Source organism: Rhinatrema bivittatum, chromosome 7, assembly GCF_901001135.1.
Source record: "Rhinatrema bivittatum chromosome 7, aRhiBiv1.1, whole genome shotgun sequence".
Classification (NCBI taxonomy): Eukaryota; Metazoa; Chordata; class Amphibia; order Gymnophiona; family Rhinatrematidae; genus Rhinatrema; species Rhinatrema bivittatum.
Window position 1 is genome coordinate 283,233,980 of NC_042621.1, and position 14,082 is coordinate 283,248,061.

Below are 14,082 nucleotides of genomic sequence, written 5' to 3' on the forward strand. Positions count from 1 at the left end.
AATAGTTTTGAAGATGACACATATGGCTTTATAGATGATACGGAAGTGGACGGGTAGCCAATGTAACTCTTTCAGAATGGGAGATATGTGGTCTCTCTTTCTTGCGCCTGTTAGTAATCGGGCTGCTGAATTTTGAACCATCTGTAGTGGTTTGGAATAGGATGAGGGCAGACCTAGCAATAGGGAACTGCAGTAGTCTAATTTCGCAAAAATGACTGCTTGGATGATCGTTCTGAAGTCTTGAGCATGGAAAAGAGGTCTTATCCTCTTCCGAACCTGGAGTTTATAGAAGCAGTCTTTGGTTGTTTTGTTGATATGTGCCTTGAAGTTTAGCCGGTTGTCTATTATCACTCCTAAGTCTGTAACTTGTGTGGTAGGTAGGTTGGTGGGAAGAGTAGTGTTGGAGATATTGTTTTCAGGAGAGATGAGTAGGATTTCTGTCTTGGATGAGTTTAAGATGAGGTGTAGGTTGTTTACTACTTGTTTGATTTTCTGGTGGCATGTTTCCCAGTAGTCAAGAGTTTTAGAGTATGTGTCTTTGATATGGATGATGATTTCAATATCATCTGCGTAAAGGAAGTACTTTAGATTGAGGTCGGTAAGAAGTTGGCAGAGAGGAAGAAGATAGATATTAAATAGGGTCGGAGATAATCAAGAACCTTGAGGGACTCCTATGACAGAGTCAAATCTGAGGATTCCTTGTTTTGGAGTTTAACTTTGTAACCTCTGTTATCGAGAAACGTTTTGAACCAGGATCGGACGGTGCCGCTGATTCCTATGGACGAAAGCTGGTTTAGGAGGATGGCGTGGTTGACCGTGTCGAACGCTGCGGAAAGGTCTAACAAGATCAATAGGAAAGAGTTTCCTTTGTCGAGGCCCATTAAGATATAATATTATATCTTACAGTTGTGGTTTGGATCATATTCTTTAGGTCAAGACGGTTGTCTATAATTACTCCCAGGTCTCTCACATGGTTGTGGGTGAGAAGGTGTTTGTGATGGATCTGAGATGGGAGGTTTTCTTGCTTGTAGGAAATGAAGAGGAGTTTAGTTTTAGAGGCATTGAGGACCAGGTTTAGACTGTTGAGGAGATTAGTGGTGGCTTCGGCTTGTAAGCTGTTGTTCCAAAGTGCGATGGCTTTCTTAATAGATTCTGTTATGGGAATAAGAATCTGAACATCGTCTGCATAGATGTAGTGAATGAGGTTAAGACTACTTAACAGTTGGCAAAGGGGAAGGAGGAAACGGCGGGGGTAACGGCAAAGCTGCTGCCAGGGGGGGCTATAACACGCGCCGCCGGAGCGGCGGGCCACCTGCCCCCCCTGGGCCTTCCCAGCCGACACGGAGCCGGTTGCGGCGCTCCGCCGCGGAGGAAATGCGCCCTGCGGCCGTGCGGAAGGCGTTCCCCGCCCCTCCCGCGAAAGGGGTGGGGGATGCGCCGAAAGCCCCCCTGGTCCCACCGAACCCGCCGCCGGGTTGAATCCTCCAGGCGGACTGCACGCACCCCACCCGTTTACCTCTTAACGGTTTCCCGCCCTTTTGAACTCGCTCTTGAAAGTTGTTTTCAACTTTCCCTTACGTACTTATTGATTTTACTGCTTTACTTTATTTTTTTTATTCCTGGACGGGGCCGGGGCCGTCCGGGAGGCGTTCCCCGCCCCCCCGCGAAAGGGGTGGGGGATGCGCCGAAACCACCCCCGGTCCCACCGAACCCGCCGGGTTCAATCCTCAGGTGGACTGCACGCACCTCACCCGTTTAACTCTTAACGGTTTCCCGCCCTTTTGAACTCGCTCTTGAAAGTTGTTTTCAACTTTCCCTTACGTACTTATTGATTTTACTGCTTTACTTTATTTTATTTATTCCTGGACGGGGCCGGGGCCGTCCGGGAGGCGTTCCCCGCCCCCCCGCGAAAGGGGTGGGGGATGCGCCGAAACCACCCCCGGTCCCACCGAACCCGCCGGGTTGAATCCTCCAGGCGGACTGCACGCACCCCACCCGTTTACCTCTTAACGGTTTCCCGCCCTTTTGAACTCGCTCTTGAAAGTTGTTTTCAACTTTCCCTTACGTACTTATTGATTTTACTGCTTTACTTTATTTTTTTTATTCCTGGACGGGGCCGGGGCCGTCCGGGAGGCGTTCCCCGCCCCCCCGCGAAAGGGGTGGGGGATGCGCCGAAACCACCCCCGGTCCCACCGAACCCGCCGGGTTGAATCCTCCAGGCGGACTGCACGCACCCCACCCGTTTACCTCTTAACGGTTTCCCGCCCTTTTGAACTCGCTCTTGAAAGTTGTTTTCAACTTTCCCTTACGTACTTATTGATTTTACTGCTTTACTTTATTTTTTTTATTCCTGGACGGGGCCGGGGCCGTCCGGGAGGCGTTCCCCGCCCCCCCCGCGAAAGGGGTGGGGGATGCGCCGAAACCACCCCCGGTCCCACCGAACCCGCCGGGTTCAATCCTCCAGGTGGACTGCACGCACCTCACCCGTTTAACTCTTAACGGTTTCCCGCCCTTTTGAACTCGCTCTTGAAAGTTGTTTTCAACTTTCCCTTACGTACTTATTGATTTTACTGCTTTACTTTATTTTATTTATTCCTGGACGGGGCCGGGGCCGTCCGGGAGGCGTTCCCCGCCCCCCCGCGAAAGGGGTGGGGGATGCGCCGAAACCACCCCCGGTCCCACCGAACCCGCCGGGTTGAATCCTCCAGGCGGACTGCACGCACCCCACCCGTTTACCTCTTAACGGTTTCCCGCCCTTTTGAACTCGCTCTTGAAGTTGTTTTCAACTTTCCCTACGTACTTATTGATTTTACTGCTTTACTTTATTTTTTTTATTCCTGGACGGGGCCGGGGCCGTCCGGGAGGCGTTCCCTGCCCCCCCGCGAAAGGGGTGGGGGATGCGCCGAAACCACCCCCGGTCCCACCGAACCCGCCGGGTTGAATCCTCCAGGCGGACTGCACGCACCCCACCCGTTTACCTCTTAACGGTTTCCCGCCCTTTTGAACTCGCTCTTGAAAGTTGTTTTCAACTTTCCCTTACGTACTTATTGATTTTACTGCTTTACTTTATTTTTTTTATTCCTGGACGGGGCCGGGGCCGTCCGGGAGGCGTTCCCCGCCCCCCCGCGAAAGGGGTGGGGGATGCGCCGAAACCACCCCCGGTCCCACCGAACCCGCCGGGTTCAATCCTCCAGGTGGACTGCACGCACCTCACCCGTTTAACTCTTAACGGTTTCCCGCCCTTTTGAACTCGCTCTTGAAAGTTGTTTTCAACTTTCCCTTACGTACTTATTGATTTTACTGCTTTACTTTATTTTATTTATTCCTGGACGGGGCCGGGGCCATCCGGGAGGCGTTCCCCGCCCCCCCGCGAAAGGGGTGGGGGATGCGCCGAAACCACCCCCGGTCCCACCGAACCCGCCGGGTTGAATCCTCCAGGCGGACTGCACGCACCCCACCCGTTTACCTCTTAACGGTTTCCCGCCCTTTTGAACTCGCTCTTGAAAGTTGTTTTCAACTTTCCCTTACGTACTTATTGATTTTACTGCTTTACTTTATTTTTTTATTCCTGGACGGGGCCGGGGCCGTCTGGGAGGCGTTCCCCGCCCCCCCGCGAAAGGGGTGGGGGATGCGCCGAAACCACCCCCGGTCCCACCGAACCCGCCGCCGGGTTCAATCCTCCAGGTGGACTGCACGCACCTCACCCGTTTAACTCTTAACGGTTTCCCGCCCTTTTGAACTCGCTCTTGAAAGTTGTTTTCAACTTTCCCTTACGTACTTATTGATTTTATTTATTTATTTTATTTATTTATACCGGCATTGCATCCGCTGTAGGCTTCCCTGGTCGGTCTTGTGCATTTGAATAAACGGAGAGGAATTTGTAGGTCGATAATGGTGTGTTGGTGAATGATTTTTTATATCAAGGTGATGGATTTGTAAATGACTCTGAACTGAACTGGTAACCAGTGGAGGTCTTTTAGGACTGGGGAAATGTGGCCTCCTTTCCTAGTGTTTGTTAGTAGACGGGCTGCTGCGTTTTCAACCATTTGGAGTGGTTTCGTGTATGAGGAAGGGAGTCCAAGTAATGTAGAGTTGCAGTAGTAGAAAATGAGGGCTTGGAGGATGGTTCTGAAGTGTTTGGCGTGGAAGAGTGGTCTTATCCTTTTTTAAACTTGCAGTTTATAGAAGCAGTCTTTGGTGGTTTTATTGGGGGGCCACTACCGGCCTAACACCGTCCGCCGGCTGATCCTCCATCAGAAGGACTTGGGCCCCCGAGCGGCGCTGGGGAGCCGGTCTTCCGTATGCCACATTTCCCGCGCCCGCCGGACAGGCGGGGATTCGGCGCTGGGCTCTTCCCTCTTCACTCGCCGTTACTGAGGGAATCCTGGTTAGTTTCTTTTCCTCCACAGCTTGTGTCCCTAGGTGGACCCTGCGGGTCGGTACGGCAAGAGCGGTATTCAAACAGCAAGCAATGGGGTATGAAAATACAGACCCCTGTGTACTTACTTGGTATAGGTTTTGCTAGGAGTAAGAATTTGTTGAGGATAATGTCAGTTTCTTAATAAGATCTCATGCTTTGACTGTTGAGGAGATTAGTGATGGCTTGTAAGCTGTTGTTCCAAAGTGCGATGGCTTTGTTAATAGATTCTGTTATGGGAATAAGAATCTGAACATCGTCTGCATAGATGTAGTGAATGAGGTTGACTACTTAACAGTTGGCAAAGGGGAAGGAGGAAACGGCGGGGGAAACGGCGAAGCTGCTGCCGGGGGGGGGGGGCAATAACACGCGCCGGAAATGGTATTTAACCTTAGATGGAGTTTACCACCCACTTTGGCCTGCATTCCCAAACAAACAGACTACGAGAAAACCCGGTCCCGGAGCGCCGGGGGCCGCTACCGGCCTAACACCGTCCGCGGGCTGAGGCTTGATGAGAAGGACTTGGGGCCCCGAGCGGCGCCAGAGAGGCGATCTTCCGTACGCCACATTTCCCGCGCCCGCCGGACGAGCGGGGATTCGGCGCTGGGCTCTTCCCTCTTCACTCGCCGTTACGGAGGGAATCATGGTTAGTTTCTTTTCCTCCGCGGCTTGTGTCCATAGGTGGGATTGACCTCTGTCCTAGAATGATGTGCCTCTTCATCCAGGCCTAGTGTTCCTACTGGTGTTTTAAGTCCATTGCTGTGCCTGCCTGTTCATCCAGACCTTGTGTTCCCACACGTATTATTATTTCTGAGAGATCTTCCAATTCCTTTGTCATTTTCTGAAGTGCATAAGTAGGGTAGCTAAATGAGGAGAATATTGGAGGGGCGAAGTTCCATATTGAAAGCTGAGTAGCTTTACTTATCTAGTGAAAGTTTGAAGGATCAGGGAAGGCTTGTAAGAATAGCCAAGTTTGTTAATAGATTCTGTTATGGGAATAAGAATCTGAACATCGTCTGCATAGATGTAGTGAATGAGGTTAAGACAAGTTAACAGTTGCCAAAGGGGAAGGAGGAAACGCCGGGAGGGGGGGCTATAACACGCGCCGCTGGAGCAGCGGGCCACCTGCCCCCCCTGGGCCTTCCCAGCCGAACCGTAGCCGGTCGCGGCGCACCGCCGCAGAGGAAATGCGCCCTGCGGGGGCCGGGGCCGTCCGGGAGGCGTTCCCCGCCCCTCCCCCACCCCCCGCGAAAGGGGTGGGGGTGGGGGATCCGCCGAAACCCCGGTCCGACCGAACCCGCCGGGTTGAATCCTGCGGGCGGACTGCACGGACCCCACCCATTTACCTCTTTACAATTTCACGCCCTCTTGAACTCCCTCTTCAAAGTTGTTTTCAACTTTCCCTTGCGGTACTTACTTATTTATTTTATTTATTTAAGGTTTTTTTATACCGGCATTCATGAAATCGTTCACATGATGTCGCTTTACAGAAAACAGGGGTGCAAAGAAAACAACCTATAACATAAATACACGTGGTGAAGAGATGCAGTTACAATTAACTGGGGCTATGAACTGGGAGTGTAAGAAATAAAGAGGGATAGAGGAGGTTAATTATATACATGTGTAGAATATAAAAATATACAAGAGTACATTACAAATATGGCGTCCAATATATACAGCTTCTGAGCTGAGAATTTATTGATGGTGTGTGTTAGGTGCAGTTCGGGAAGGCTTGCCTGAAAAGCCATGTCTTGAGTCTTTTCCGAAAGGTTAGGAGGCAAGGTTCATTTCTGAGATCTGGGGGGATGGAGTTCCATAACGGTGGACCTGCTGTGGAAAGGGCTCAATCTCTAAAGGTGCTGTGATAAGTGGTTTTGGAGGGTGGAACAAGGAGGCATCCTCTGTAGGCTTCCCTGGTCGGTCTTGTGCATTTGTATAAATGGAGAGGAATTTGTAGGTCGATTATGGTGTGTTGGTGAAAGATTTTGTATATCAAGGTGATGGATTTGTAAATGACTCTGAACTGAATTGGTAACCAGTGGAGGTCTTTTAGGACTGGGGAAATGTGGTCTCTTTTCCTAGTGTTTGTTAGTAGACGGGCTGCTGCGTTTTGAACCATTTGGAGTGGTTTTGTGTATGAGGAAGGGAGTCCAAGAAATGTAGAGTTGCAGTAGTCTAATTTGGAGAAAATGAGGGCTTGGAGGATCCTGGTTAGTGTCTTTTCCTCCGCGGCTTGTGTCCCTAGCTGTGATTGAACTCTGTCCTCGAATGATGTGCCTCTTCATCCAGGCCTTGTGTCCCTAGCTGGGATCGACCTCTGTGCTCGACTGCTGCGCCTCTTCATCCCGGCCTTGTGTTCCCACAGGTGTTTTAACTCAGTTGCTGTACCCATTCTTCCGGGCCTTGTGTTCCCACAGGTGTTTTAACTCAGTGGCGGTGCCTGTTCATCCAGGCCTTGTGTTCCCACAGGTGTTTTAACTCAGTGGCTGTGCCTGTTCATCCAGGCCTTGTGTTCCCACAAGTGTTTTAACCTGGTTGCTGTGCCTGTTCATGCAGGCCTTGTGTCCCTAGCTGGAATTGACCTCTGTCCTCGAATGATGTACCTGTTCATCCAGGCCTTGTGTTCCCACACGTATTCTTATTTGTGAGAGATCCTAGGCTCCAATTCGTTTGTCATCAGCTGAAGTGCGTAAGTACAGTCTGAATTCACTAGACGCCAACGGAATTCACTAGACGCCAACGATATTCACTGGACGCCAATGTAAACACCGGGTACACACAACTCTAGGGGTGGACCCGTTCCAGGGAGTCCTTCCCTGAACAAGCATGAGGGTGGAGGTGGGCTTTACTGCACACCCACCTGACGGACCATGCCCATACCGCTGCCAATATTCTAGCATGCATCAGAAAGATGCTGGCGAGCTACCAGTGTTTTAACCTAGTTCCTGTGCCTGTTCATGCAGGCCTTGTGTCCCTAGCTGGGATTGACCTCTGTCCTCGAATGAAGTGCCTGTTCATCCAGGCCTTGTGTTCCTACTGCTGTTTTAACTCCATTGCTGTGCCTGCCTGTTCATCCAGACCTTGTATTCCCACACGTATTCTTATTTCTGAGAGATCCTCCAATTCCTTTGTCATCTGCTGAAGTGCGTAAGTACCGTCTGAATTCACTAGACGCCAACGGAATTCACTAGACGCCAACGATATTCACTGGACGCCAATGTAAACACCGGGTACACACAACTCTAGGGGTGGACCCTTTCCAGGGAGTACTTCCCTGCACAAAGGAAAGGGAACTCTCTCCTGGGCCAATTGATAAGAAAACCACAATTCTGCAGCCAAAAATAGGCTGGAAATCCTTCCCCCATTGACTTTAATGGGCGACATATGTACATATACCCAACTCATTAGATTTTTTTTATGTCCATATTGGCCGCAAGTGGGACCCACTTTCGGACATAAGAAATATGAACATAAAATTTTGCTCTGCACATCCCTAGTGTGCAATGTACCACATCATAAAGTGGAGTGTTACTTCTCTGATATCTTTCGGGCAATTAATAATAAAGCGTGACTTATCCTGTTCACTTGCCTGGGTCATCTTGATATGAAAGTTTTGTTTGGGAAGATAGAAATTCGAAATTGCCTTTTCACTTTTCAGTCAGGAACACTGTCATCCAAACATCACATAGGTGGCTGTTCATTGCCTTTAAACATAGACAGATACAATGCAAAGCATTTTTAAGTCGGCCATAAGGTGCTTATTTGCAAATTGCCTTGGGTGTTCCGTTAGGTCCGTGGAGGCAGTATACAAGTTCTAAAAATAAAACCAATAACTGAACAATAATCATTAAGGGGGCAGTTTTCAAACTGTCAGCATTAAGACAAACTGCAAGGCTACTTTTTATTGGTGATGTGAAGTCCTTTCATTTTTTTTTTGTTTGTTTATTTATTTATTTATTTATTTAATGTTTTTAGATGCTGTAAATCCACAAATATGTCCAATGCGGATCACACCAAAACTTGCATAAAACTTAAAACATGGAAAAAATACAACACACTTATTAAATGCTACAAATTGACTGTGAGGATAGCTTTCAAAGAATCTTTTGTGACGCCCATATATGTGAGTAAACGGGTCCACTCAAATTCACTGTAGTATTTTACATCTGCATGTATTCATCTGCACAGATTATAAAACTGCGTTTATACCCCAAAAATCGTGCATATGTTTGGTTATGCACGGATATTTGCAATGCATTGATACTAGGGATATGCAGGGGAAAAAAAATTGTTTTCATTTTCAGTTCATTTTCATTAGGTTTTTTCCAACAAATTTCGGTTTGTGGACTGCTTGACTCATTTCATTTGTGTGAAAAAAAACGAATCAAACAATAACTCCCCTCAAAACACCCTCCTAGAAAAATGCTGGGGCCAGGATCCCCTGACCCCTGTTTACCTGGTCCGGTGAGGATCTGCCGGCTAGAAGTAGGCTGAAGCTGCCAACTTGCATAGGTTGAGGCCACAGTAGGTTGCTGTGGCCTCGACCTACTCAAGGTTGATGCATCTGCCTAGGCCAGATTCCAGACCCAGGCCTGATGAGACAACCTGACCTGGTGGCGAGGTCCTGACGCCTGGGCCTCAGCCTCAGGCCCGAAGCCAAAATCCAACCCTGAGGTCGGGTCCTGATGTCAAAGCCTCTGCCCTGACCTGGACCTAATGCCGGGGCCCTGGCCAGGAGGCCAGGTCCTGATGCCTGGGCATGGCCCAGGGTTAGACCCAGATTTCGGAGCCCAGGCTTGGGAGCTCTTCTTCTTGATCCTCTTCTGTCTTCGGCTCTTTAATGCCAAATGACAACATCTGCTGGGGTTGTGCTGGAGCTCGGGGTCACAGCATCAGGTCTGGGCTCGGGCTCCAGCTTCTAGACCTGGACTCCAGAGTAGCTCACAGTGTTGGGCCTTGGTTCGGGCTGAGGCCCCAGCATCAGGAGCTGGGGCCTCAGCCCGAATTGAGGATCAAGGCTAACTGGGGGGAGTGAAGACTATTAAACTAGTATTGTTTGGAGGACCTCTCTCTTAACTGGGCAAACTGGGGATGAACTGGAAAAACTGGGAATAGCTCCGGCACACCCACTTAAAATTTTGCATAGATGTGCGTGTGACCAGGTTATTTTAGAACATGCACGCATATATGCACACAAGTTATAGCAATATACCCTTGGAGAAACATAGCCAACAGACAGGTAGCTGTGTTCAACTACCCTGGGTGCGGCCTGACGCTTGCGCCCACATGTGTGCCTGTATGCCGGTTTGAAAGTTACCATCCCTACTTTTAAAAAGACACTATTATAGTTAGGGAAAAACTAAAAAGGGGCAGTTGTGAGAGGTTAAAAATTTACATGAGACTTGAAGATGTTTTAAAGGTAACATCTGGGAAATGCAGACAAAAGGTATTGTACACATTCAAAAATGTTGAAGGAACACCTTATGACTCCCAGCATGAATAAATGGTGAAGTGAAAGAGGCAATTAATGACAAAAGACATCTTTTAAAAAATGGAAGGCAGATTCAAATGAGGAGAATAGGAAAGAACATAAGCAATGATGAGTTAGATAAAAATTTTTTAATAAGGCAGGCAAAGAAGGAAATTTGAGAAGAATCTTGATATACAGGCAAAAACTATTATTAAAACTTCTCCAAAGATATCAAAAAGCAAAATGCTTGTAAGGGAGTCAGTTAGATCACTAGATGACCAGAAGGTAAAAGGAAACACAGGGGGCACAGGGTCACTGCAGAAAAATACAATGAGCTCTTTATTTCTGTCTTTAATTTATTGAGGAGGATTTGGAGTAGATAAATACCATGGAAATGGTCTTTGAAGGTAATGATTTGGAGGAACTGAAGCAAATAACTTTGAAACTGGAATATGTAATAGAGCAACCTGACAAATTAAAGATCAATAAATCACCAGAAATGCATGGCCTTCACCCCAAATTTCTAAAAGAACTCAAATATGAAATTGAAGACCAGTTACTAGGTTTATCATTAAAAACAGCCATTGTGCCTAAAAGCTAGAGGATAGCCAATTTAACACCAATGTTTATTAAAAGCTCCAGGGGTAACCCAGAAAACCATAGTCTAGTAAGCCTGACATCAGTGCCAGGCAAAGTAATGGAAGCCATTCTTAAGAACAGAATTATTGGGCATTTGGATGAACTTGAATTAATTAGGAAGAAGCCAACATGAATTTAGCACAGGAAAGTCTTGTTTTGCCAGACTAGTCTCATTCTGATTTGGTCTGACTCCTCCTCCTATTCTCCCACTGCTGGTAAGTAGGTTGAAAATACACCACCACACCAAACATCCGTGCTGCACTCTGCACACAAGGACCTGATGTGACTAGTAGAAGCCTGTCCCAAGCTATACCAGGCAGAGTTGTCTCCACCCATTTCTCTTCTTGAGTTCCTGCAGTGTAGTTGCATGCAGAATGGGTTTTGGATAGAGAAGCTAATAGTCTCACTTTGCTGCTGTAAAGTGAGAGCTTCCAAACTGATCTGGGAAAGAGTACAGAGACACAATCTTGGGGTTGGGGGGGGGGGTGGGGAACGACATTGTTGGAATTAGAGCTGGGGAGCAGGGAGGGTGCTGGTGGGGTCAAACCTGGAGTGGAGCAGAAGGAGTAGAGTTCTGGGATCAGATGTAGTGAAGGGGAGACTGCTGAGTTCAGACTTGGGGAGGAGGCAAGGGGGAGACCGCTGGGGTCTAGCTTAGGGAGAGGAGCAGGGTAAAGAGTCCCCATCATTGATGATTTAATTCAGCTACTCCAAGTGTTCAGAATTTTCATAGCTGAAGGCTAGCGATCCTAACAACTGTGTTCTATGTATGTCTCCATCATTCTTACATTCTATTATACGGTTGGCCTTCACCACCTCCAACGGTGACAATTACAGGCCATGTCATCTTCCTCTTTGGATCTTACAACTCCCATACTTGGTACCATACCCAGGACTCCTTTCGTGACTTACTACAAAGCTTTGTAATAGTTCACACATCCATCTGGACACCATATGTTTATTGATGTTAGGATTATAACCATAGCCGAGGTGTGGAGCTTACTTGAATCTTCTTAGAAATATAAGACAGTTGAACCACTGATCTTAGGGTTGTAACCATAAACATTCAGTGCAAGTTAATTCAGCCTTCTTGGAAGTCAGAGTTGTACTGTCTCTCTGTGCTCATTTATTTATTTTCTGTATTTAATTTGTAATTGATATTCATAAATTGCCCAATTCTGATTGACTGCAGATGATTTACTGGCAATGCTCATTGGCTTGTATTCTCTCTTTCTTAGCCTTTTAAAGTTGATATGACTGAGTGAACATTCAAGCTATCTATCTCATTTTATCTTCCAGTAGGGCTGTGTATTTGTTTAGAAAAAAATATGTTAAATGAAATGAATGATGCCATTTTGGTTCATTCCAAATGGAGCAAACTGAAAATAGCCTCTTACAAAAATATCTGACAATTTTCACTTCTTTTTGTATTTGTGCATTATTTAAAAAACAAACAAAAAAAAACGAGCCTCCAGTTGGATCAGGCTTTGATGACAGGACCAGGCCTTCGGTCAGAGCTCAATGCTGAGGCATCGCCCTGATGGAGACTTCTATTTTTTCTTTTTGTTTGTTTTGCAACTAGTTTTGTTGGTAGATTATTCTAGGGATCTACCACACTCTCAGTAAAGAAGTATTTTCTCACGGTTCCTCTCTATATTAGATCTCCAGCAATACTGATTTTCTGCTAGGTCTTGCCAGGTCACCAATCTGGAACCTTTTTCAACTGCAGCAAATTATTTCCATTTTCCCACTGCAGCTGTAGGAGAAGGTGGAGGCCACCTTTTGTCATGACCTGGTAACTTTTTTTTTCCCCCAAGAAAACTACCGCTGATCTATAATATATACAAAAAAAAAATCTCTTGTTAAATTACTAGTACAGAATATATGGCGACTCGCTTTTTATTACAGTTACATAAGTATAAACGTATGCTTCCATTCTTACAGCTACTTCACTGGTTGTACCTATCGAATGGCATGGTGAATTTAAGCTTGTATCATTGGTGTTTATATTTCTCCATGGGAATGTTACTTTGAATGAAAGTGAATGCTTAAATTAATATATGTAGGTACCTAACACTATGCAGGGATATTGCTATTTATAGTATATGGATATTTGAGGTATTAGAATGATGGTAGTGCTTGGGGTGATGAAATATAAATTAGATTTAGTGGATAAGTTAGGAAAAGTCCTGGAGTGAATATCCTATTCTGGTCTACCATATAAGCTTCTCAAATAGATAACTACCATAAAAACTTCTCAGATTGACAGAATTTATGGTAAATGGACATTTATTAAGCTGAATATTAAGAAACAATTTTAGTTGCAATATTCTAAAGGCTGCTTCAGTGTAGTTGGACCTTGCACTGAAAAATAAACATTCTCTGTGGACAGTTTGGCAATTGTTCCAAAAGCCCTCTACCACATGATATGGGGAAACAATATCTGATGCTGCAGGGAACACCCTAACCAGAACATTCTTATCTTCTGAAGCCAAGCATGGATAAATCATCATAATCAGATCAAACCAATGAACTCAGACACATGCAAACTTTTGGGCTAGAGTTCTATATAAAAAAAAAAAGGGGGGGGGGGTGTCTGAGAACAGGATTCTGGAACACCTACCCCAAATGCAGATCATGAGACCAAAAGGAGGAGATACCAGAGCACACAGAGGCAGACCCCAGTCTTCAGAGGGGCATCCAGAGGAGTCTTGGACCATTAGCCATGGTGCGGGACACTTCTCTTCAGGAGTAGTAAGAGGGAGCATTTAGATAGGCACTAGTTTGACATCATATGGTGTGCGGAATTAAACATTGACAATATATATATATACACATACACACAATAGATATAAAGAGATGGAAACACCATAGAAATTAACATGGGAATAACAAAAATCTGTTTATTAATTTTTTCCACAATTAAATAAATCATCACAATATAAGAAATAACTAGCTATCTTACGTTCTTCTATTCTTACTGTATGCTGAGAGGTGAAAAATCCCGAAATGTCTATATGAAAAAATGTTAATGATTCAAAGTCTTTATATGAATCTTCTGGGGCCAGAAACCTGCTCTAAGTCGTATGAAAAGCAGTTAATTGGAAATAGATGCGGCACAAATGTAGCTTAGATTAGCTGCTCTACTGGAAAACTGTGTGCGTTCAACTGTTCCCTTGCAGAGGCTGTTGTGTTAAAACGAGAATCTGTAGAGTGTCGAATATTTGCAGATAAACGTGCAGTGGAAGTGCACCAATGAACGAACCCCGACAAACAGGCCTTCAGATGTTTCGCCAATGCTGGCTTCCTCGGGGCCGGGGGGAGGGTACTGTCAGGAACAGGCTGTGTTTCTGCAATTTAAAAGCCTGATCAATGCTAGCACAGCGTTGCACAACTCTATCAAAGGAAATATTAAACATCTTATAGGAAATCAGAGTGTTCAAACCTTCAGCGAGTGTTACAGAGGGCTGCCAGAATCCCACTGGCTATAATTATTAGGAACACTAGTAAGCATATTTACCGCCTTCCATTTACTGCATGTATACAAAATCATCCA